The 25,053-nt window shown below is 35.7% G+C and overlaps 2 pseudogenes; both read right to left on the bottom strand.

Annotated features, from left to right (window-relative positions):
* Positions 1-16,082: 16,082 nt before the first annotated feature.
* Positions 16,083-16,832, bottom strand: LOC140502610 (transforming acidic coiled-coil-containing protein 3-like; annotated as a pseudogene).
* A 17-nt stretch (positions 16,833-16,849) lies between these two features.
* Positions 16,850-25,053, bottom strand: part of LOC140502611 (uncharacterized) — a 53,809-nt pseudogene continuing 45,605 nt past the window's right edge.

A 25,053-nucleotide genomic window follows, 5' to 3' on the forward strand; every position in this document is an offset into this window, starting at 1 on the left:
AACTTATATCCCAGTTGCATGTAAAAATTTTTTTAACATTTGTTTTTAAAACTGTGAGTTCCAAATTCTCTCCCTTCCTCCTTCCCCACCACTGACATAGAGAAGGCAAACAGTTTGATACAGGTTATGCATGTGTGATCATGCAAAACAATTTCTTAACAGTCATGTTGGGAAAGATTATATTTCCTTCCATCCTATTCCTCCCTGCATTTATTCTCTTCTCTCCATTGACCCTGTCCCTCCTCAAAGTGTGTGTTTCTGATTATCCTCTCCTTCCACTTGCAGTCCCTTCTATCATTCCTCTCCCTCACATCCCCTTTCCCCCTACTTTCCTGTAGGTTAAGATAGATTTTGATACCCAATTGAGTGTGTATATTATTCCCTCCTTAAACCAAATCCAATGAGATTGTTTCACTCATTCCCTCTTACCTCCCCCCTCTTCCTCTCCATTGTAAAAGCTATTTCTTACCTCCTTTATGTGAGATAATTTAACCCATTCTACCTCTCCCTTTCTGCTTCTCCCAGTACATTCCTCTCTCAGGCTCTGATTTTAATTTTAGATATCATCCCTCATATTCAGCTCACGATGTCCTACCTGTGTGTATATATTTATATTTATTCATATACATTTATATAAGCATATATACGTTCATATATGTATGTGTATATATGCACGTGCAGGTGTACACATATATGTATGTGTGTTATGTATGTATTTATATACATACACATATACACTCACATACACACATACATATGTATATATACATGTATATATGTACATACATGGTCCTATGTAGGAATGTAAACAGTTAAACTTTTATTACTCCCTTATGATTTCTCTTTCCTGTTTCCATGCTTCTCTTCACTGTACTTGAAAGAAAAATTTTCTGTTTAGCTCTGGTCGTTTCATCAAGAAAGCTTGAACGACCTCTATTTCATTGAATATCCATTTTTTCCCTGAAGTATTATATTCAGTTTTGTAGGGCTGGTGATTTTGGGTTTTATTCCTAGCTCATTTGACCTCCTGAATATTATGTTCCAATACCCATGATTCCTGAATATAGAAGTGTTAAATCTTGTATTATCTTGACTGCTCATCCACAACATTTGAATTGCTTATTTCCAGCTGCCACCAATAATTTTTCCATCACCTGGAAACTCTGGAATTTGGCTGTAATATTCCCAGGAGATTTCCTTTTCAGATCTGTTTTATGAGGTGATTCATGGATTCTTTTATTTCTATTTCCCCTTCTGGTTCTAGAACATTGTGGGAGTTTTCCTTGACAATTTATTGAAAGATGATGTCTTAGCTCTGGGTTTTGTTTTTTTTTTTTTTGTCATGGATTTCAGGTAAATCAATAATTTTTCAATGATCTCTCCTGGACCTGTTTTCCATGTCAGATTTTTTCCAATGAAATATTTCACATTGCCTTCTATTTTTTTCAGTGTTTTGGTTTTGTTTTATAGTTTCTTCTTTTCTTATAATGCCATTGGCTTCCATTTGCTCCATTCTAATTTTTAAGGAATTATTTTCTTCAGTGTTCTTTTGAACTTCCTTTTCCATTTAGCTAATTCCTCTTTTAAAGTCATTCTCTTCATTGGCTCTTTGCAAGTTTTTTGCCATTTGCGTTAGTCTAATTTTCAAGGTGTTATTTTCTTCAGCATTTTGTGTGTCTCCTTTATCAAGTTATTCACTCATTTTTCATGATTTTCTTGCATTGCTCTCATTTCTCTTCCAAGTCTTTTCTTGACTTCTATTACTTGGTTTTCAAAATCCTTCTTCAGTTGTTCTATGGGCTGCAAACAATTCATAATTTTCTTGGAGGCTTTGGATGTAGGAGCTTTGTCTTTGTCTTCTTGTTTTATGTTTTGACATTCTTGGTCACCAAAGTAAGATTCCATAATCTGATGTTTTTTATCACTGTTCACTCATTTTCTCAAGGAGTTACTTGACTTCTTAACTCTTTGATAAGTTAGGTCTCTGTTTCCAGCATGGAGAGTGTGCTATCCCAAACTTTCTGCTTTTTGTGCTCTTCTTTTCAGACCTATTTCTAGGGACCTGTAAATTATCAGTTCTTTCAACTTTGTGTGATGAAAGGAGAGGCATTTACTCTCCTCTTTGTGTATGTTCTGGACTGAGAATGATCACAAGAACTCTTTTCTGCCTTAGAACTGTAAGGAAGATTACCTCTCTACTGTCAAGACAAGCTCCACCATGCCAGCAATCTCCTCACCCTAGGACCATCATCTAGGTCCAAGTACAGGTAAAGTAAGAGAATCCTGCCTCAGCACCACCAGCGATCCCTGAAATCTGCCTGTGATTGGCTGTTGAATCCTTTCATTATCTGTAAGCTGAGAGCTCCAGGAGCAGCCACTGGTGCTGCCACCTTGGGACGGGGGCCAGAATGATACTTTGCTCCTCTCTTTTCCAGGTGTAACAGATTTTTACTACAGACCTTTTAAATTGTTTTTGGCATTTGTGGGTTGAGAAATCTGGAAAAAACAAGTGCCAGTGATTCAGTCCCCTGAGACCTGCTCTGGCCTGTCTGTGCTGGCACTGTACACACTCAACTGCCCTCTTCTCTCAGACCATTTCTGTCAACCTTCCAGTTTGTAATGGGATGAAAATTTGTTTCACTCTTTCGTTTTGTGGGTTCTGCTGCTCTAGAATGTGTTTAGATTCATTTTTTGCAGCTATTTAGAGGGCGCTGAAGGAGAGCTCAAGCGAGTCCCTGTGTTTATTCTGCCATCTTGTCTCCACCCCAGTGTATTTTTTTAGTATTATCGATTTAAAACAAAAACCTTACTTATCAAGTCACCTTTTTGTTCATTACCAATCTTACCTTCTTTCAATTTTTTATCCACCAATCAAATATTCACTCTCTTTCCCAATACTCCAATGAAAAGAACATGTAGAACGATTTTATTTTAAATGAGGAGCAGTGTGTTATATTGGAAAGAAGGGTGAATTTAGAATCTGAAGACTTGGGTTGAGGTTACAATTTTACCACTTAATAGTATCATGATATTCATTAGATCATTGAGTTACTTAGTGGTTTCTTTGGCAATGTGTGACTAATAATATTATTACTGTCTACCTAAAAGTGTTTGTGATAGGGTAAGCCCTTTAAGAACTATGATTTGTTATGAAAAATTGGATTATTTTTATTTATTTTGGATTTTTAAAAAGTACTAGCATATACATGGCTCTGTTCAAATGGTATTTTAGCTCAAGTTTTGTAAGATAGTAACCAAAGATTATCTTTCACCCCCATTACTGTTTTAGAAGTATGCTTCCATGCACAGCAAACAAAGAATAATAGTTCAGTTGGTTAATCATTCTTTGTTCTTTACTGAGTTTGCCCTTATACGAAGTGTTTTCTTTTACTTTTCTTTTATTTGTCCTTCACTGATTTTAGAACAATTGTAAACATAGTTTGGTCTGGAATATAAATAACGACAGGGAGTAAATGTGTGATTTCATTGAAATGATAATGACAGATGAAGAAAGACCAACACAGGTCCACAAACTCAGTTTAAGTTTATTTTCTTAAACTACCTAGAGCAGAGATGTCAAACTCATATAAAAATGGGGTGGGAACATTAATTCATAAATGAGGATGGCTCCAGGATTCATAATGACTTAGTTTTACAATTTAACAAGGGGGGGGAGGGGAGTCAAGATGACAGAGTATAAAGATGCACATACACGAGCTCTCCCTCCACAGCCCATAAAATACCTGTAAAGAAAGACTCTCAACAAATTCTGGAGCAGGAGAAACCACAGAACAATGGAGTGGAGGAGATCTCCAGCCTAGGGTGACCTGAAAGGCCCAAGGGAAAGGTCTGTTGCACCTCACTCAGAGCAGAGTCCAGCCCAGCCTTGTCCCCAAGGCACATGCCTGGAGGAGGACCAGCCAGGTCTCGGGGGCAGAATCATCAGCCTTAGTAGTGGGGGTTTCCCTCAACCCAGAAGTGCCAAAGGTCACTGAGAGCGGTTTTTTTCAGCTGGCTGAGAAAGTAGTAGGGTCTTCCCATAGCTCTGGCCTCAGGTAATGGCGACAGAGGCCAAATCAGGCAGCAGCAGCTCCCACAGCAGCCTGCATCCATTATTGGATTGTAAAACACCTGGGGGAACTAGGGATCTGAACCTTACCTCAATCTGGCATGGCTGACCTGCCCCTGCCTAAAGCCCCTGGGGGAATTTAGCATCTTATCTGAATCTCAGACCTAAGTGCTGGCTTGGTGGAACTGGAGGACAGGAGGAAAATGATACTTACAGATTCTGGGCACAAAGGTTTCTGGCTGCTCCCAAACCAGTGTACACACTTGACTCTGCTACATTGGAGGAACTGAGATCTTACAAATCCCCAGAGTACACCCGACTCTTAAAGAAGGACCTAAAAATCAAGGGACTGGTTGGGAAAATGCCAAAAAAAAGGGGAGGGTGGAAATAAGACTATATAAGATTACTTTCTTAGTAAGCAGATATCTAATCCCATCATTTCAGTTGAAGAAAAACAACGCTTATCATTAGGGAAAGACATAAAAGTCAGGGCTTCTGTAACCCAAGCATCCAAAATAAATATTCAATGGTCTCAGGCCATGGAAGAGCTCAAAAAGGATTTTGAAAATTAAAAAAAAAGAGGGGAAGGAAAAATTGGGAAGAGAAATGAGAGAGATGCAAAGAATTCATGAAAAAGAACTCAACAGCTTGCTAAAGGAGACCCAAAAAATGTTGAATAAAATAACACCTTGAAAAATATGTTAACTCAATTGACAAAAGAGGTTCAAAATGTCAGTGAGGAGAAAAATTCTTTAAAAAGCAGAATTAGTGAAATAGAAAAGGAGGTTCAAAAGCTTACTGAAGAAAATGGTTCTTTAAAAACTAGAATGGAACACATAGAGGCTAATGACTTTATGAGAAACTAAGAAACCAGAAAACAAAACAAAAAGAATGAAAAAATGGAAGATAATGTGAAATATCTCATTGGAAAAACAACTGACCAGGAAAATACATCCAGGAGAGATAATTAAAAAATTGTAGCACTACCTGAAAACCACGACCAAAAAAAGAACCTGGACTTCATCTTTCATGAAATTGTCAAGGAAAACTGCCCTGATATGTTAGAACCAGAAGGCAAAATAAATATTGAAAGAATCCACAGACCACCCGCTGAAAGGGATCCAAAAAGAGAAACTCCTAGGAACATTGTAGTCAAATTTCAGAGTTACCAGGTCAAGGAGAAAATATTGCAAGCAGCTAGAAATAAACAATTCGAATATTGAAGAAATACAATCAGGATACCACAAGATCCAGCATCTTCTATATTAAGGAATTGAAGGATGTGGAATATTATATTCCAGAAGTCAGAGGAACTAGGACTAAAACCAAGAATCACCTACACAGCAAAACTGAGTATAATACTTCAGGGGTAAAAATGGTCTTTTAATGAAATGGAGGACTTTCAGGCATTCTTGATGAAAAGACCAGAGCTGAAAAGAAAGTTTGACTTTCAAACACAAGAAACAAGAGAAACATGAAAAGGTAAACAGGAAAGAGAAATCATAAGGGACTTACTTAAGTTGAACTCTTTACATTCCTACGTGGAAAGACAATATTTGTAACTCTTGAAACTTTTTTCAGTATCTGGGTAGTTGATGGGATTATACATACATACATACATACACACACACACACAAAATCACACACACACAGAGACAGAGACATAGAGCACAGGGTGAGCTGAATAGGAAGGGATCATGTCTAAACAATGAATTTAAGGGGTGAAAGAGGAATCTATTGGGAGGAGAAAGGGAGAAATGAAATGGGGCAAATTATCTCTCATAAAAGAAGCCAGAAAAAGACTTTTCAATGGAAGGAAAAACCAGAGGAGGTTAGAGGGAAAATGTGAAGCTTGCTCTCATCACATTTGAGTCAAGGAAGGAATAAAATGCATAGTAATTTTGGTATATAAACCTATTTTATAGTATAAATAAGTGGGGGAGAAGAGGATAAGCAGGGTCGGGGTGATGATGGAAGGGAGGGTAATGGGAAGAGGGAGCAATTAGAAGTCAATACTCAAAAGAGAGAATAGAAGAAATGGGAGTCGAGATAGGATGGAGGGAAGTACAGTTAGTCTTAAACAACATGACTGTTATGGAAGTCATTGCAAAACTACACATATTTAGCCTACACTGAATTGCTTACCTTCCCAAAGGGGTGGATGGGGAGGGAGGAAAGAAGAGAAGTTGCAACTCAATGTTTTAGGAACAACTGTTGATTATGTTCCTACATACAACTGGGAAATAAGAAATACAGGTAATGTGATATAGAAAGTTATCTTGCCCTACAGGACAAAAGAGAAGATGGGGATAAGGGAAGGGAGGGATGCCAGAAGGGAGGACAGATTGGGGGTGGGGGTATTTAGAATGCCTGGTGTTTTGGGGTGGGGGCAGGGGAGAAATGAGGAGAAAATTTGGAATTCAAAATTTTGTGGAAATGAATGTTGAAAACTCAAAATAAATGAATAAATTTAATAATTAAGAAAACAATAAAAATAAATAAAATAAAACAAATTTAATAAGATCTATGTTTTCTGTACGTATTTACTTTTGTTATATTTATTTCCTTATTTTGCTGTATTTATTCCTTAATCAGATTTGGGTCTCTGCATTCAGGAATATTGTGGGCCCCATGAACTGCATGTCTGAGATTTCTGACTTATAAAACTGAGAGATGAGTGACTTTCCTAGGTTTACACACTGAGTGTGTGTTAGCAGCATTCATTGAATGCAGGAATTCCTCCTTTTCATTGTACCTTTCTTTCCATTTCATCACGCACTCAATGAAAGGTGTTGCAACCCTAAAATATTTTCTTATATTGGAACATTTTTCTCTATTTTTAGGAATTAAGTTTTTTTAAACACATGTGAGAGCACTGAAATCAGTTCTATAGTGACCAGCAAGCAACTATTGTTCCAGAAACAAGAAGGAAAAAAGAGGTTACAGTAGCAATAAATATATTCAGCTCAATATGCTACAAAAGTCTTCTTTTTATAAAGCAAGGTAAAAAATAACTTCAACCATTATTTTGATAGACTACAATTCACCATGAAAGATGACTCTGAAGGACGTATTATGCATACACAAAAAGGATACATTTTCAGTAGAAACATTAATAAAACCCCAAAGAGTAGGTGAGTAGAAACACTTGGAATTTAAAACACTTTAATGAGGGAAGAAATTGTGTTTTCTGAGAAATAAGTCTTGTTTTGCACTTTTCTTTGATATACTCCTATAAAAAAAGGCCACTCAGTTTCCCAGCCTCCCTGGGTCAAGCTTTAATGTATTCCCCAGGCTCTCAACTACATCTCATGCTGCCTAACCAAACAAAAACAGGTGAGAGAACTGAGATCATGTAAGACCTAAACAGAATTTTCTCCTACTCATATAACACCAACCAGTCATCTTAGTCATTGTCTTTATTCAGTTAGGTTGTTCCTTTGTATGAATAGCTCCCTAAGAGGAAAAAAATGCTTCTCTATGATACCGAATCTAATATACTTCTCAGTAAAATTAGATTTATCAGTAACTCTTTTAAATGGTACAATCAATTGAACCAACTGTGCTATGATGCGCAATCACCATTAAGATCAATTCTGAATGCTGTCCATCTGGTGCCTTTATTGCAGACAGAAAGATAAAGCTGGACACTTTCAAAAAGATTTTCTTCCATTAGATTACCATTTATTGAAATGTAAATATCTAGTGAATTTATTGGTACTCTTTTTTAATGCAATAATTATGTGGCTCACATAGAATGAGAACTTCACAGATTTTTGGGGGAGGTGAAAATGTAAGAAAGAAAGAAGGAGGAAAGGTGAAATGTATTTGAGAGTCATGATCAATTTTTCTACGTTATTGGTTTCATTTTAGTAAAATGGATGATATGAACATTGTTCATTGCCACTATTAATATAGTATCTCAATAGTAATTGATCAAAGAACTCTCATTTAGAGTACTAACAAGTAGTTGTTGTTGTTCAGTGATTTTACTTGTGTTCTACTCTTTGTGACCCCATTTGGAATTTTCTTTGCAAACGTTTGCCCTTCCTTTCTCTAGTATACTCAGTTTGTTATTTTTTTTAATTTCATGTTGTAACTAAAGATTGTATCATCATCACCAAGTGGATAATCTGCCATCAGAGAACTTCTTCAAAGGGGTTACTTGGGTGACTGAATGGAAAGCACAAATTATAAAGCTGTATGATATTCACTGTCTTTCCAAATTGAAAGAACTTTCCGGGACTTTGAATCCAATGATGCCTGCAAGAAGGTAGAATCACATCCAAACCATGATAAGACACTCAAATAGGACTGTCATGGAGGTGTAACTTAAGGGGTCATTAAAATATATATTTTTGTAGATATTTAGATTGTTTACTGAAAATGTAAACTGAGGCATACTGTCCACCTGAAGAGAAGGAATAGAGGAATAGTTTAAGTGTAAAATCAAAAGCATGTATTGAGCAAGTTGCAGCAGGCACACCTAGTCTGAGCTCCTGAAAGACTGGGACTTCAGGGAGTAGTTTATATGATTTTAGAACAAAAGGAGCATGGACCAAAGGAGGTGGCTTGGGGCATTTTGGGTTATTCTTGAGAGGAAAATTCCAAGAATTGGGTACAGAATAGGAAGCATACTTGGAAACAGGATATTTATGCAAACTCTGTCAGTTTGTGACTACTATGAACCAATTTGAGACAACCATGTGGCTGCTGACACAACACAAGTGTTCTGGATTCACCCATAACATCACAAAGAATCACTGGTACACCAAACTCGAGCAACCACCTGAATGGTTGGTTCTGATTCCCAGGTTATGTCGGCCTCTCCAGGATAATAAAGAAGCTTAAGCAAATCAAGGTGATCAGTAAACTTATTCACTCCACTCTCACAAGGTGCAGCGAGAGACATCATGGCATGGTAGACAACTGGTCCTGAAGTCAGGTCCTCCTATCTTCAAGTCTTACATAATGACATAATGTTATAAACCTGAGCGAGTCACTTAACATCTCGATATCCTTAGCAACTCTCAAATTACGATTTGCAGAAAAATTGCTGACATAAATTGATATAGAGGATTTTCTTACTAAGGAGTTCAGTTCACTGATATAGCAAATATGAACAGAAAAAATGAAGCAAAATACTTTTCAACTAAATATATAATAGCATTCCTTTCATATTTCCTTAATACCTATACTGTCTATTTCACAGGAATTTTTTTAATATTATCCTCAAAACAGACCATTCCATATCTGGACAGTTCTAATTGGGATTAAGATGAAAATATGATGGAGGATATGGGATGAATCCCAATAGTATCAATATTTCTATGTAAAACCATTAGAACCTAACAGGGGAGTTAATATAAAAGTCTTTCAAAAGAACTATGAAATTTTGATCATCATCATAATCAGTCATGATTCCAAAGGACTAATGATGAAACAGGATACACAGTATTTGATAGATGGATGAAGGCTCAGGGTACAGAATGAGATTTTTTTTTCACATGGCCAAAAAGGAAATTAGTTTTCTTATAGACATTTGTGACAATAGTTAAGAAAGCTTTGGGGTTTTTTTTTTTTCTTTCTAAATCAGGGTATGTTGAAGGGGAGAGAAGGCAGAGTTTTCATGACTGAAAACAAATTAAAATATTTGACACTATACTTACCAAAGTTGATCCAAAAACTATGTGAATTTAACTATGAAACAATCTGCAGAAATGACAGCCCTCAATAATTAGAGAAATGTTAATTACTAATTGGTAAGTTGAAATAATATAATAACAATGACACTACAACCTCACTGAATGGATTTATTCAGTGTTCTATCACTCAAACTACAAAAAGATATTTTACAGACAGAAAAATAGCAATTAAACATATATGATTGAACAAAAAGTTCAGAAATGACAAGAGCAATTGTGAAAACAGTGGCAAGGAAGTTCTATCAGTAAAACATCTCAAATTGTTTTACAAAATATTAATCATCAAAACAATTTGGTATGGTTAAAGGAGACCGAGAGAAACACACACATATACATAAGCGCACACACACACACACACACACACACACACAGGGAGAGAGAGAGACAGAGACAGAGAGACAAAAATAAAGAGACAGAGAAACAGAGAGGTCAATCAATGGAATAGATTAGAGGCACAAAATATAGATGGAATCTTACAAAATTTCAGAGCTTTTTCAATGCAAATATCTCAGTTACTGGGAGAAAGACTCACTATTTGACAAAATCTGCTGGGTAAACTGAGCCATTCACCAAGATAATTCCCAAATGAATAAATGCATGGCACATATAAATCACATGATAAATTGAAAGAACCAAGAAGATCTATTCTTTTAGATTTACAGATATAGGAAGAGGTCCTGATTTAACAAGCAATAAAGCATCACACAAGATGAAATGCATAATTTTGACCATATGGAATTAAAGAGATTTTTGTTCAATTTAAAAAAATGTTTATTAAACATTTTTATATCAGGCCCTGTGATTACAAAGATGACAATGACAAAATCCATGCTCTCAAGGAAGGGGATAAATGTATGCAAAATCTGTGGTAGAAGGAAGGGTGAGATTACAGGCAAAGAGCAGGATTAGGAATTGTATTTACTTCTGATTATGTAAAATATATGAGTGCAGCAATTTCTCAATGGATGACTAGGACTTTGATGTAATCTCAATCAACACATTCTCCATCCTTGAAGAGTGGTATTACAATTCTTATTATTTTATCATTATATCCCAAAAGTGCAATGCCATTGATTTATTTAATGTATTTTTGTTGAATTATAAAATTCCAATTACATGAAAATAAATTTAAACATGAATTTAAAAAGATTGTGCTCCCTATTCTCTCCCTCATTACCTTCCCTCCTTCTCCTTGAGAAGGTAAGAAATTTGATGTAGGTTATATATCCATGTACAGTTATGCAAGACATGTGTACATTTTGGTCACGTTGTAAAAGAAAAGAGACAAAACCCAAACAAATAAAATCTGAAAAAATATACTTCAAAGTGTGTTCAGATTGTGTCAGTTCTTTATGTGGAGATGGATAGTATTTTTCATCACAAGTCTTTGGGAACTGTTTGGGATCATTGCATTATTGAGAGTAGCTGCATCATTCAGATTTGATCATTGTACAATATTGTTACTGCACAAAAATTTTAATTGACTTCATAGAAGCACATAAGAAGAGCAAGTGAAATACTATAGAAGTAGAAAAGAAGAGGGCCTACAACTGATAGATCCTTGATGCACAGTCATGGTCATTAAGCATGATATAGATGAAGATCAGGCAAAGGAAAAAGAGTGGGGAAATAGGTAGCAGGAAGACCAGGGCAGACTAGTGTCATGAAGACCTAGAGGGAAGAGCATATGAAGGATAAGAAAGTGATCACTAATATCAAAAGCTGCAGCAAAGTGGAAAAGAGTGATGTTTGAGTTACATTTATTGATTAAGAGATTACTAATCATTTTGAAGAGTACAATTTTAGTCAAATGATAAAATCAGATGCCAAACTACAGTTAAAAAGAGAAAGGAAAGGAAGTGTTCACATAGATTGCAGACAATACTGTCAAGGAGTTCAGCCACAAAGGGAAAAAGAGGTAGCTGGGCTATCTATCGAGATCATAGGTGGTGAGGACTGGACCTATCAAGTGAGTGTTGTTTTGTTTTTTTGTTTTTTATTGAAGTGGCATATATAGACATATTTGTAAGCAACAGGGAAACTTGCAAGGAGATACTGACAAGTGTAAGAGTGGTGATGATAGAGGAAGCCATCTGCCAGATTGGACCACAAAGAATGGAAAGGAGTCACCTGTATACTTGTATAGAGGAATTTGTTTTATGAAAGAGAAGAGTCACATCTTAGTGGGAGACAGTGTATTGCCAAGGCAACATTCACAACATTGGCAGGGGCTATGAATATGCCAGTGATGTTCTGAATCACAAAGTATAACAGATTCTTGATATAGAAGAAGGAAGAAAAACATTTATTCAGATACCAGAAAGCCAAATCCATCATAGTAAGCAAGAAGTCAATGTACATTAGCACTGCAGGGGACAAAGTCATTTTAAATCCTTGCCCTCCCTGCTGGGGCCTTCCCATAAATCAACACTCACAAGACTAGCTGTGCCTGGCTGCCTGTGTCTTCCTCCACCCCTAATTCATTCTCATCAACTTCTTCCTAGTTCTGCTCCACCCATCCTGTTCCATTAGTTCAGCAAGCTCCTCCCACAACATGTGACTTAAGCAGGCCACATGGGCTTACTAACGAATGGGAAAGATCTTCCCATTTACAGAGATAAAGAAGGATAGGATGGCAGAAGGCATATGGAAAATATTAAGAGGAGATAAGTGAATGATTTTAATTTGATTAGTAAAATATGAGGCAAGGTCCTCACAGAAAGACCGAGAGAATGTAGAGAAATGAAACTAATAGAGTTTTGAAGAGGAATAAAAAAGGTTTGGAAAAGTTGCTGTGGGAAATGGGACATTTAGTCAGTTAGCGAAGTGTATGGACTTGCCTTGTTGTAGTGAAAATCTAATTGAGATTAAGAACATCCATTTATAACTGATCAAAACCATATTTTTTCTATGGATTCACTCAGTACCATATAAGCAGGAAGAAAAGTAGTAAAGGGTGAAAGTAATCCAGGCCTCAGGCTGGTCAGAGTATAATCAATGATAGGATAAGAGGGAAGGGACTCAAGAGAAGAGATCAATGTAGAGTTCAAATGGTTCATCATCCCTAAAGGATCATGATGAGGAAGGGAAGATATCATAGCCAGTGCAGGCCTGCAGAAGAACTAATCTTTAAGGGATTAGAGGTCACTGTGATGAGGAAAAATAGTAATTAGAGTTTCAAGGCAGAAGGAGAGGTAAAATCTGCTCAGATAAGGAAATTTTAGAGTTCATGAACATGGAGATATTTTCTTTGTTAGTGATGATGAGACCAAGACTACAGCCGTCACTATCTGAGATGGGAAAAAGGAGTGGCTATACAAAATGATTAAACTGAAGAACTGGGAAGCTAGGGCATTTGAGGGAGTATTAGTAGTATGTGAAAATCACTTGGTACGGGTGCAGAAGTTGTATAGGTCAGAAAAACTTTGAGACAGGCACTGAATGTTCTGAGGAAGGAAGGAAAGTGTCCTGAAGTTTGGTATGCAACAGTAAGCAAAATTTTGACTGAATGGTTGGTATGAATTGACTGAGCCTCAGAGTAGGAGATGGTACTGAGTGATGGTGGTAGAAGTTGAGCTCAGAAAAGAAAATACAGCAAGAAGCATACCAATTCCCCCACTATAACTAGTGACCCCAAGCATTCTACAAAGTAACTTGAAGAATATCCAGAACATTTCTAAACTATGCATAACTTTACCAACAAACTAAAGAATTTTTTAAAAAGGAGAAAATAATGTGTATATATTATATGCTAGCTCTTTTTGTGAAAAAATTTGAGAAATGACAGGGTATCTTATTGGGGAATGGTAGCTAGTTGGTACAGTATATAGACCATTGCTCCTGGAGTCAACAAGATCTGAATTCAAATTCGGCATCAGATACTTACTAGCTATGTGTCCATGAGCAAGTGACTCTATTTGTCTCAGTCTCTTCATCTGTAAAACTGTGATATTACTAGCATCTAACTCTCAGGGTTGTTGTGAGGATCAAATGAAATAATTGTAAAGAAGTTAGTACAGTTCCAGCTTGAATTAAGTACAACATAAATGTCAGTTATTATTGCTGTTACTATTGGGTTTTTTGTTGTTGTTGTTTTATGATGTATGAATATAATGGAATATTATTTGCCACATGGACTGATGAAATAGGCAATATCACAGGAAACTAGGAAAATCTTCATGAAATGATGCAGACTACAGTGAACAGAAATGAGAGAATAATTTACATAGTGATAACATTTAAAGAAAAATAACTCTGAATGTCTTTAGAACTCTGATCAATTCAAAGATAAACAGACAACAAGACAGTGAAGATTTATGTCAGGGAAATAAAACATGCCTTTCTCATTGTGTCAGAAAGGTGACAAATTTACAATGCAAAAAGAGGTCTACACTTTTGGACTTGGCTAAGGTAGGAATTTGTTTTTCTAGACTATGAAGCCATGTACTGAGGGGTTTGTTCTTTTGCTTGTTTTATTTGGTCAATGAGTGAGAGGGAGGATTACAGTAATTTAAAAAATATTTGTTAATTGAAAAAAGTAAAAGAACAAAATGATCATAATCATTATCCTATAGCATAATGAGGTGTAGATTTTTTGTAATTAGTTTGTTTTTAGCAGTTGAGAAGACCATTAGTGGTCATCTAGTTCAGCCATCTCATTTTACATGTGAGTTGATGGAGGCTTTTCTGCATAGTAATGCATCCAAAGTTACTGAGATGGTAGTGAGGCCAGAATTTTAGCCTGCATCTTCTGATTTCAATATGGCCTTCTCCCTCTACACAGCTAGCTGTATTGTTAGATAGCTTTGACTGTTTCTCCCCTGAAATGTTGAATAGAAATTTATATGCTTGTATTTTCTGCCTCTGACCTCTAGCTCTTACCTCCAGCTCAAAGTAAATCACTTTTGCATATTGAAGATTTTCAAATATTTGAAGGTAGATATCACATCCCTTTGTGCTTTTGGTTTGTTGCTTTGTGATTAACGTCTATGTGCACGCTGACTTGGCAGTAGCCCTACTAAAATAGAATATATTGAAATATGTAAAATGTTCTGTATGTCATCTACATACAGTTGGATTAGGACTTTCATCAATTTGACAATTCTATTTCTATTGCCACATTCTTCTTCTTCTTCTTCTTCTTCTTCTTCCTCTCCTTCTTCTCCTTCTTCTTCTTCTCTCTGTCTGCCTGTCTGTCTATCTGTCTGTCCATCTCTCTCTCTCTCTCTCTCTCTCTTTATTTCTCTCTCGTCTTCTCCCTGTCTCCCCTTCATACTGTCCCTAAAACAACCCAGTCTTGCCCAGCAAGGATGCTCATAGAATGTGCTTTGGAGTTTCCAGGGACGAAGTGTAAGTGGTACCCATCTCCTACCGTGAGCAGGTGCTGAATGAGGACATTGTTCAGCAGAAGCAGCCAGAAGCAGCTGACCAGGTTCTTTTAACAAAGACCAACAGTATGCACCTTTGAGCAGAAACCATTTTTCTTGCTAATATGGGATATCCTTTGACAATCTCTGGAAATCCGTTACTTGACTCAAAGAGGCAGAATAATGTTCCCTTTCATCTTTATCTTAAGCAATACACCACTCATTGTTTTGGAAGAATGTATATTTACTGTGTGAATCCTGAAATCAGTGACCAGACTAAAATGTGATGGGAAGCACATGTCTCCTCCAGTTTGCTTGAGGTTTCTAGAAGTGTTCTAGTACCATTAAACGACAAGCTTTAAACCCTCCTGATAATTCTCCCTAATTTGAAACCCTATGTAGCAATGAGAACCAAGACAAACAAGCCTCCCCTTCCACCAACAAGCACTGCTAACAGAAAGTGATTCTTTTTCCTCTAGTCATCATCCACTGTGAGCAACCTATTTCCTTCAATGAGCTTAAAAATAGCAAAACATTTTCACCCTTCTACTCAGATCTCAGCAACAGGCACAAAGACTACCTACTACCAGTTGGTTCATCACAGGAAAAATGCTTTTCTATAAACTTTTCGAGTGTCAAACAAGTGGTACACTGCATACAGTGCCAGGCCTGGAGTCAGGAAAGTTTATTCTTCTCGGATTCAAATTTAGCCTCAGATATTTACTAGCAATGTGGCCATGGGCAAGTCACTTAACCTTGCTTGCTTCTGTTCTCTCATATATAAACTGAACTGGAGAAGGAAATCACTCCAGTATCTATTTTATGAAGAATCATTAACTTATTCACTCACATTAAAAAAAAGAAACAATTTACCAAGCTAATAAAGAAACTTTGTTATGTCTGAAATATCAAAAATAGAAGTTAAGAAAGTGCACATGATGATTAAACAAGACATAAACATACATTGAAACAAGGACTAGTTAGAGTGAACAAAGAATGCAACACTTCAAAATTCCTGGGATAGATTTCTTTCATCTTTGAAATCAAGTCATCACAGATTTTTTAAATTCATCATTTTTTTATTTTATTTTTTGTGATTGTTCTAGGATTTTCTCTAGTGAATTGACTCCTATTTATGCCTTTCATGCATTTGCTTGTAAAGCTGGAGTTTCACCTTTCTCTTTGCTGTGAAACTGGGCAATATTTTTGTTTTGCTAGGTTTCATTTCTCTTCTGAGTCAAATTTCAGGGCTTGGTACCTCACTCTCCTTTTTCAGTTCTTACTAGATAACCTTCAACACATTTTTCCAATGCTTCTTCAGTTTTTCAAACTCTTCTAAAAGCTCCTTCTCTTTTCTTGTTGTTTGCAGAGATAAGAGAAAGATTTTTCCATGAGTTCAGGGATACTCTCATTTACTGTTTTTCTGATAAAAGCATATGGAGATTAGCTATTGCAACTGCCTTCTATTTCTGAGCATCCACCATCAGCTGAGTTATTATCCCTTCCTATTCTTGCACAATTTTCCCCATCTCTAAATATTCTATATTTAATTTTTTTTTCATATTTTTCTTTCAATTCTTGAATTTTCATTTGACGTTCTTAAACTTCTTGTTTGACGCTTTCTCCATCCACATCCATGTCTTTCTGGCTATACTTCAACAGATCTATAATAGGATCTACTAAAACATCCATTGTTAGATTTCTGTTGATTAGAAGTGAAAGGTGTACACTTTAGTTTTTTCAAATGGGTTTAAGTTTGGATCATTAAGACTATCCCAATCTAAATTATAAGATACTTTTAGAAGAGGGTCCATACTTTCTTTATCCTGATATATGCTTTGTTTCTCAAGATTCTTGTCACTTTCTTCTGGGTTGCAGAAGGTTTCTTGGAAAGTGGTTTAATCACAGGCCCCATCCTTAGTTTGCTTGATGGTGGCTTGACAGTAATGTTATCAGAAAATTCAAATTATATTTATTTAGACTGGTCTCTTAAAGTCCCAACCACTTGATTGGGCTTCTTTTCTACAACAGGCAAGTTATAGTAATTCAGAATCAATCATCGTTTTCTTTTTTTTTTTATCATTGCTGACAAAGTTAGGGTTACTAGCTACCAAATATGTTGATACACTGGCAGACTAGATATCATGTGCTGTGTTAGAAAATGGTTCTTCAGGCCTTCTAGAGTCTAAAGATAACTTCTCTTATTCCTTATTAGATATGATTTCATTAATAATAAAAATTTGGGTTACCACACCACCATTCTACTCATTTTCTAAAGCTCAATATCTATTTCATTAGTGTTTTTGTCAGTCAGTGAAGCAGATCTTATATTATCACTTTTCTCCGTGATTTTTTTCAGGGCTTCTAGAAGATTTTATTCCTGGGGACTCTTTAAAAACTTCAGAAATAAATAGGAAATTATCATCCAATGAGTAACACTTAACTTCTTCTAAGACAATTTCAGAGTCAGTTACTACTGGAGACTTAAAAAAGTTTCAAAACACCTTAGAATCTGGGACAAGTTTACAAATGTATCAAAATCCTCCAGACAATCCAATATTGTAGGAACCACTGCTTTTCACTGGCAGAAAATCATCTTGATAAGGGGCAAGATTCATTTCATTAAGGATATTAATTCACAGTTTTCCTATCAACTTTCTTAGCTACATGCTGATTTTTTTCATATCTTGATGGAGGGGAGTGAAAATTCTTTAAATCATCTGTACAATGATCCAGAGTAAAAGAGTTCTCAAATTTACCTGTCATGATGGGGCATAAACTTCTATTCATCTGTGAATCCCACAAAGGTGTTTGAAAATTTACTTTCATAGCTTTTGCTATTTTTTGGTGGCATATTTTCTCTCTGGGATGTACGAAAAATTGAGGCCCTTTCTGTTAGCTCCAGTGGTGAAAACAAGAATTCACAAGTTTCTGCAGGTATATCACCCCTAATATTTTAGTTATTTAAAATCTGCACTCATTTTTCTAGGCTCTGGCTCCTAGGCTGCGAGCTCAACAGGGTTGTGTTTGTCCTTTTTCCACCATGTCCCTGTCAGGAGCCAACAAATCAAACGTGCTTGAAACCTAAGCTGGCCAATAGTACACATATTTGCTGCTTTAGGACCAGCTTAGCTATATACAGACACACTCATCACTAGGTTGGTCACTGAGCAATGGCACATTCATCCACTTTAATAGTCAAAAGTCAAAATTTGACTATGGCCAAAAGAAGTAGCAATCATCTTTAGTGTAGAGAATAACTACGCAGAAGAAATCTGAGCTATGCAAGCATTAACGTGGGCTAGCTCTAACCATGTGTTTAAATTTTAGAGAAGGTATTTTCTGCATTAGAGTATCTCTGTAGAGATAGGAAAATATCATTAAACCAGTCCTTCTTCCTCCCTCACAAAAAGTGTAAAGGTTACCCTAGATGTCAGTGGGAAAATGCTAGGTAGTTACCTGAGTTAAATCAATAGTGGGTACGTATCAAATGGAAAAAAGTCATGGTATTTCCCATTTTTCTTAATTTATTGCAGAGAAGTCTGTGGCTATTTTGTAGGGGGAAAAAGATAATTTTTGAAACTTTTCAATAGATGATTACTGACGTTAATGTAAAAATGTAAGTAATTAGAAGGCACAGATACCCCAAGTAGATAGATTTTACTTCATAAAACTATTGCCACAGCCATATATAGGAAGTTAAAAAGAACCCTTGTCTCAGGTGTTGTAGAAGTTGTTCATCATTACTGTTCAGGCGTCTGATTTAACTCATTAGTTGTTCCCTAGATCCCACAGAATCTATTGCTTTATGGAGAATTGAAACAAACAAAACTTCATTTTTGAAAACAAAACCATACAGGCAGTACAATGTGAATATTTAAAATTTCCAATTTATTAGAAAAAGCAATATTAATTGGAAAAGCAGTTTAAAAATAGATTTCTTAAATAATCCATAAGGCAATGTAATAAAAACAATTGATAATTCTATCTAGTTCCTTTAAAGATTTTCCTGAAATGGAAAGATTCATCAATTAAAAATAACACAATTTGTGTTTTTCATATTGCATATGTGCAGGATTGTTAACATTAAATTAAATCATCTCTCAACTGAAAAAAAAAATAAGTGTCAGAATTTAGATTTATGTACGTAGTAACACTTCTTGGGGCTTCAGGGAACCTCTAACACAATATTTGAGCTGTTCTATGTTTCTCCTGGCTTTGTCACAAATTTTCTGGAGTTTGAGCTCCTTCATGAAAAAAAGATGTATGTGTGTCTCACTGAGGAAAGACTTGTACCAAAAACTATAGTATATCCTGACCTTTACTCATCCTTGTAAGAAAATACTGGAACAAAATGTGCATTTATATTATCAATATAACTATACATACGTTTTGAAAATCTATATTTGCTTGATATATTTTCATTTTACATCTTAATTTTGTGAATTTTTCTAATTTTATATTATTAAGCTGATGTTAGAATAATTGGTTAAGTTGTACTTTATTTGTTCTACTCAGATCAAATTACTTAAAGCAAAAGAGGATTAATAAACATATTATTTCATTCCCTCACCAAGTTCCAGATTTAGCTGTAAAATGAAAAAAAAAATTAAAAAAGTGAAACATAACAGAAGGAAGTTTTCAAACACTTTTCAGGACGAATAGGGAGCAAAAATAGAATTATGAAGTCTTTAAGAAAAACATGTCTTCTACAATTCTTCATTCAAACCCTTGCCATTCATTGACATTTTTGAAGTTTTTATTTTACAATTTATAAGTAGAAAAAAGTCAAATCTCAGGAATTTAGTTCATGGGTTTTGCAAAAGGCTAAATTCTCAGAATACTAAAACCACAGATAATACAATTTCTAATACACACATACACACACACACTTCAGTCTTAATTTTCATGCTCCTATGTGCTAGAAATAAAAAGAGATTCCTTCAAAATTATTGGACATGGGGCTTTGCTTTGGTGGAGGATTTAGATAAAACTTGGGCTATATCTGTTCATCATTCTAATAAAAGGCTTTTCAAATACATTTTAAAAGAACATAGTCACTATCATTAAAAACTATGTCATTTGACTAATTCAGACTAACTCAACACATTTCCTGAGAGGGAACTCAACTTTGAATTCTTCAGAGCATGAAACACTGACGCTGCACAGAAGACCAGGTGATTTTAATTGATTAACTTCTAGACTCATGTATAAGATATTATAAAGTTAACAAAGAAACTGTCTTCCATTAAGAGGTCTCTTCTTTATGTCAATTTCCCTTGAGATTACACAAATACATGAGAGTCTACTGAAGAAATACCTTTAATATCTTTTGAATCAGAGTCTCATAAGAGAAAGATTTGATTGTTTTATTTACAAATTATAACACCCACTCATGATGATGCTGCTAAAATATTGGTTAGATTCAGGTCAGAGTACATAAAGAATAAGTCTTAGGATATAGAAGGGAAAATGAATAAACTGCAGATAATTGAGAAGGAAGAATATTGACCTAGCTATGTCTTTATGGATGATATTATACATCAACATGGTACCTTTATTAAAATTTTTGAATATCATAAGTTACTACAAAATAATACATTGCTTAGCAATTAAGTTATTATCGATTGACCCAGACACTTTCCACAACTGTTGGAAGATTAGATGAGAAAAGCACTTTATCTAAATTATCTCCTTACAGTCATGGCATTAGATATCCAATCTAAACATGATTAGAGTGATGATGGTAACAATAATAATACCAATAATAATAGTAATAATAATATAGGGAGCATACAACAAAACCGAAAAACATTGCCTTATATTTAATACGACAAAGTATTGATGGTAGTTTTCTTGTCTGCTTAAGAACTTTTAAGTTTCCTTTGCACCTCTGGGGGGAAATGTGAGGAGGGGAGAATCCAGCAACTTGTAACACAAGTATAATTTTTAACGAAGTTATGATTCATTGGGACTATAGGAAAGAATGGAAAGTTTATATCAAAACTCTCATTTCTTTTCATCATTGTAGTGTGGGGGGCGGAGCCAAGATGGCGGAGTGAAAGCAATGACTCACCTAAGCTCCTGGACAAACTCCTCTGGATACCTCTGAAAAGAGAATCTGACCAAACTTTGGAGGTGCAGAATCCAGTGGGTGACAGACTTTGACAGATTCGGAGCCCAGGTTAGACTGGAAGGTCCACGGGAAGGATCTGTTCCATGGGGGTGAGCCCCTCATTGGGTCAGAAGGGACCTGAGAAGCCTGAGAGTGGCGGGTGGAACCAGCGGAGCAGGAGACCAGCCAAACCCAGCCGGTGAGAGCCGCTGAGCGCCAGATATCAGCGCAGCAGCCCTTGAAACCTTCAGCCTGAAGACTAAACTTCAGTAAGTCACCTACTTGAACTTCCGGGAGCCAGGATGGTGGAGTGATCAGTAAATACTCTCTCCTTCCCGCTGATGACAGTGAAAGAACCATAAAATATTTCCCCAGAAAAATCCTGGATCTGTGGGAACAGCAGAAGGGGGCAAATAGTCTCATAACACCAGAGGCTAGGAAAATAGCAAAGGGGGATTCTTCCTACTGTGGCGGAGGTGATCCAGAAGGACAGAGGACCCAGGGCAGAGAAAATTCGCACCAAGACCCAGGCAAGTCTCAGCACCAGGAGAGGAGACCCAGGAGGGGTGGGAACACGCATTAGCATCTAGGCGTGCCTCAGCCCTCCAGAGGAAAAGGGAAGACAATAGGGAAGCTGGGATCACCATCCCCAGAGCTTACCTTTGCCTCAGTTCAGCTGAGGAGAGCTCCTGTGACCAGACCACCCCTCCCACACACTTAACAAGTTAACCCTAGGGTTGATCTGGGAAACAAAAAACAAAAACCTGCTTTTAGCTTTTTCACACATCAGCTCAACACAAAGTTCTGTACCTTCTGACTGAAAGAACCCCAAGCTACAACACTCAGCCAACATCATGAATAGGAAAAAGCAGAAGGGAGAAAAAACCATAGAATCTTTCTATGGGGTAAGGACCAAAACACAAACACCAAAGAGGTCAGAGCTGAGACTGTACTTCCATCTGAAACTTCAGAAGGGACTATGAATTTCTTGCAAGCACAACTAGCTTACCTGGAACAGCTGAAGAAGGGAATAGAAGAAAACCTGGCCAATGATTTTAAAATTATAAAAAAAGAATTCACTGATGAGAACATCACTTTGAAAAGGAAAATTGAACAAATGGAAAAGGAAGTTCAAAAGTTAACTGGAGAAAATAATTCCCTAAAAGGAAGAGCTAATCAAACGGAAAAGGAAACCCAAAACCTAATTGGGAAAATTGATCAAATGGAAAAGGAAACACAAAACCTAAATGGGAAAATTGGTCAAATGGAAAAGGAAGTACAAAAATTAAATGGAGAAAATAGCTCCTTAAAGGGAAAAATTGGTCAGATGGAAAAGGAGATGCAAAAGTTAACTGAAGAAAACAATACGATGAAGATTAGAATTGGGCAAGTAGACACTAATGATTCAATGAGGCAGCAAGAATCAGTCAAACAAAATCTAAAGAAAGAAAAGATAGAAGAAAATGTAAAATATTTAATTGGAAAAGCATCATTGTAGTGTGACAGAGTGTAAGAATTAGAGATATGCAAAAGACAAAAAGCCGTTTAATTATAATATGTGCTTCTTCAAGAAAGAAAGCTTGTATCCACTTGAAGGTTATGTGCAACTCCTCTCAACAAGTAGTCAGAATCATACTCTTCTAGAGTGAGTCAGTTCCACAAGGTAACGCCAATAACAGATCTTTAACGTCACAACTTGAAAACAGTACAAATAGTAAGTTTTTAATCCAAAAGTAACCACGAAAATAAATGTAGCAAATTTGAGTGCATATCCAGAAAAAAGAATTAAATTTAAAAATTTCACAGAAAGTTCAGGGAAATTATAACATCACCCTCCAAGTCGCAAAACCAACAGACTGGAAGATAATTCAAAAAAATAATTTTCCTTTGAAAATTTGACTTTCAACAGACATTAATTCCAGGTGTTGCCAAAGAGCACTTTTTTATATAGCAAAAAAATTGTAATTGCATGAGGATTTACTTCAGCACCAAAGAATTATGGGACATTTTTACCTAATTAGAAAGCACTTCATTTAAAACCTCCATAAAGCACAATCCCTCAGAGAAAACAGCTTGCAAGTGAAGTTTTCTAAAAAAGCATCCATTTCTCAGTTGGCATTTGATGGATGTTCCTTAGGTCAACAACTTAAATCTTGGGTATAATTTGTTTCTGAATCTTAGCTTGTCTGTCCATGTTTACTTCAGCTATTTATATTTTAAAATGAACAATTCCAGAAGAGGTCAATTGTTACATAAAATTAATGTCTTTGAATTTGTATTTGATAATTCAGTTTCAGAATATCTATAACCCAAATGCATAAATGGAGGATGCAATCTGCCCCCTCATCTCAAAAAAAAAAAAATCCCATTGAGCTGTATTCAATCATAAAAGTGATTGATTAGCCCTTTTTGGATCTTTTGAAATCTAATGGAATTCCCAGCTGATATTTCTTCCATTTCATTACCACCAACACTGCCAAGTGATATCACAACCTGAGTTATAACTGATACCCAAATATTGTGTGTATCTCTCTTTTCATCTCAGAGAATTTGTATGTAACAAATCTTTCCTTGGAGGAGTCGCTTATGGAACTCTATAATGACCCAAATTATATACTACTTCTTTTTATGCCCTGGATCTAAAAGTTCTCTCTCTCTCCATTAAAGTCCTAAATAACCTTATGATACTTAATTTAAGTTGCTCTCTATTGACATTTACATGCCTATATTGTTTATTTCATTTACTAGCTTGAAAGCTTCTTGAACAAGAGACCATACTTCACATATTTCTGACTTCAATAATAATGGTTTTAGCCCATTTCTTTTTACGTAATAGGTTGTCAAAATATATTCATTGATTGAATTTCATTTACCATTTAAAATTTTCTAAATCATCCCATTTATAATTGTCTAAAAGAATTTCTAAATTCTATAAAATTTCTAAATTCCAGGAATCATTTTAATATTTTTCTATATGGGAATAGAGTATCATTTTCAGCTTGGTTTCAAACAGGAACTCCGCTATGATAACGATCTGCACTAATCCATTTATTTGACTTCATTTATTATATCAATACAATCGATAAAGCCTAATGGTCAAAATATACACTTCAAACTAAACTTAATCTGCACGGGAATCTAAACTAAGTAAACAAGTTCTTGGAAAGCAATGTATTATTCATTGGTGTTTTAGGGGACTATTGTTAGCTATTACTTGTGAGGAAATGGTCGATAAAATCTGATTCCTCAGAACCAAATCCTTTTTTAAGTATCAAAAAAAAGAAAACACCTTCAAAATGTATTATGCTTGTGCCCCTGACAGTGAAAAAATTAAGAATATAATCCAGTGCCTTGTATATAATAGGTTCTCAAATGTGTGATAAATTGATTCAGTAATGTAATAAAATATGAGTAGATAACGTGGGGAGGTTTGGGTGTTATGAGATGATATCAGGAATGGAGGAGAGGTTACTTCAACACTCACCTTTCTTGGATTGCTATATAAACATGGTTTTGATCTGTAAGGTGTTAATGAACATGCTGTTAAAATTTAGGAGGTCTGTAGGATATCCTTTAAGAAATGTTCTTTTTTAAGAATTAGTTAAGAGACTCTCTAATCTAGTATGGGAAAGCATGAACACACATGAAGTTTTACTACCAGAGTCATAAATCTAAAGAGATTTTAAAGGATGTTGCACTATTTTGGCATATCCACATCTTAGTCCTCTTCCTTCCCACTTCCCTTTTCTAATTAAAGGAATCCAAAATAACAGTAAGTATTTCAGAAACTACAGTACA

The sequence above is a fragment of the Notamacropus eugenii genome, chromosome 4, assembly GCF_028372415.1.
Source record: "Notamacropus eugenii isolate mMacEug1 chromosome 4, mMacEug1.pri_v2, whole genome shotgun sequence".
Lineage (NCBI taxonomy): Eukaryota > Metazoa > Chordata > Mammalia > Diprotodontia > Macropodidae > Notamacropus > Notamacropus eugenii.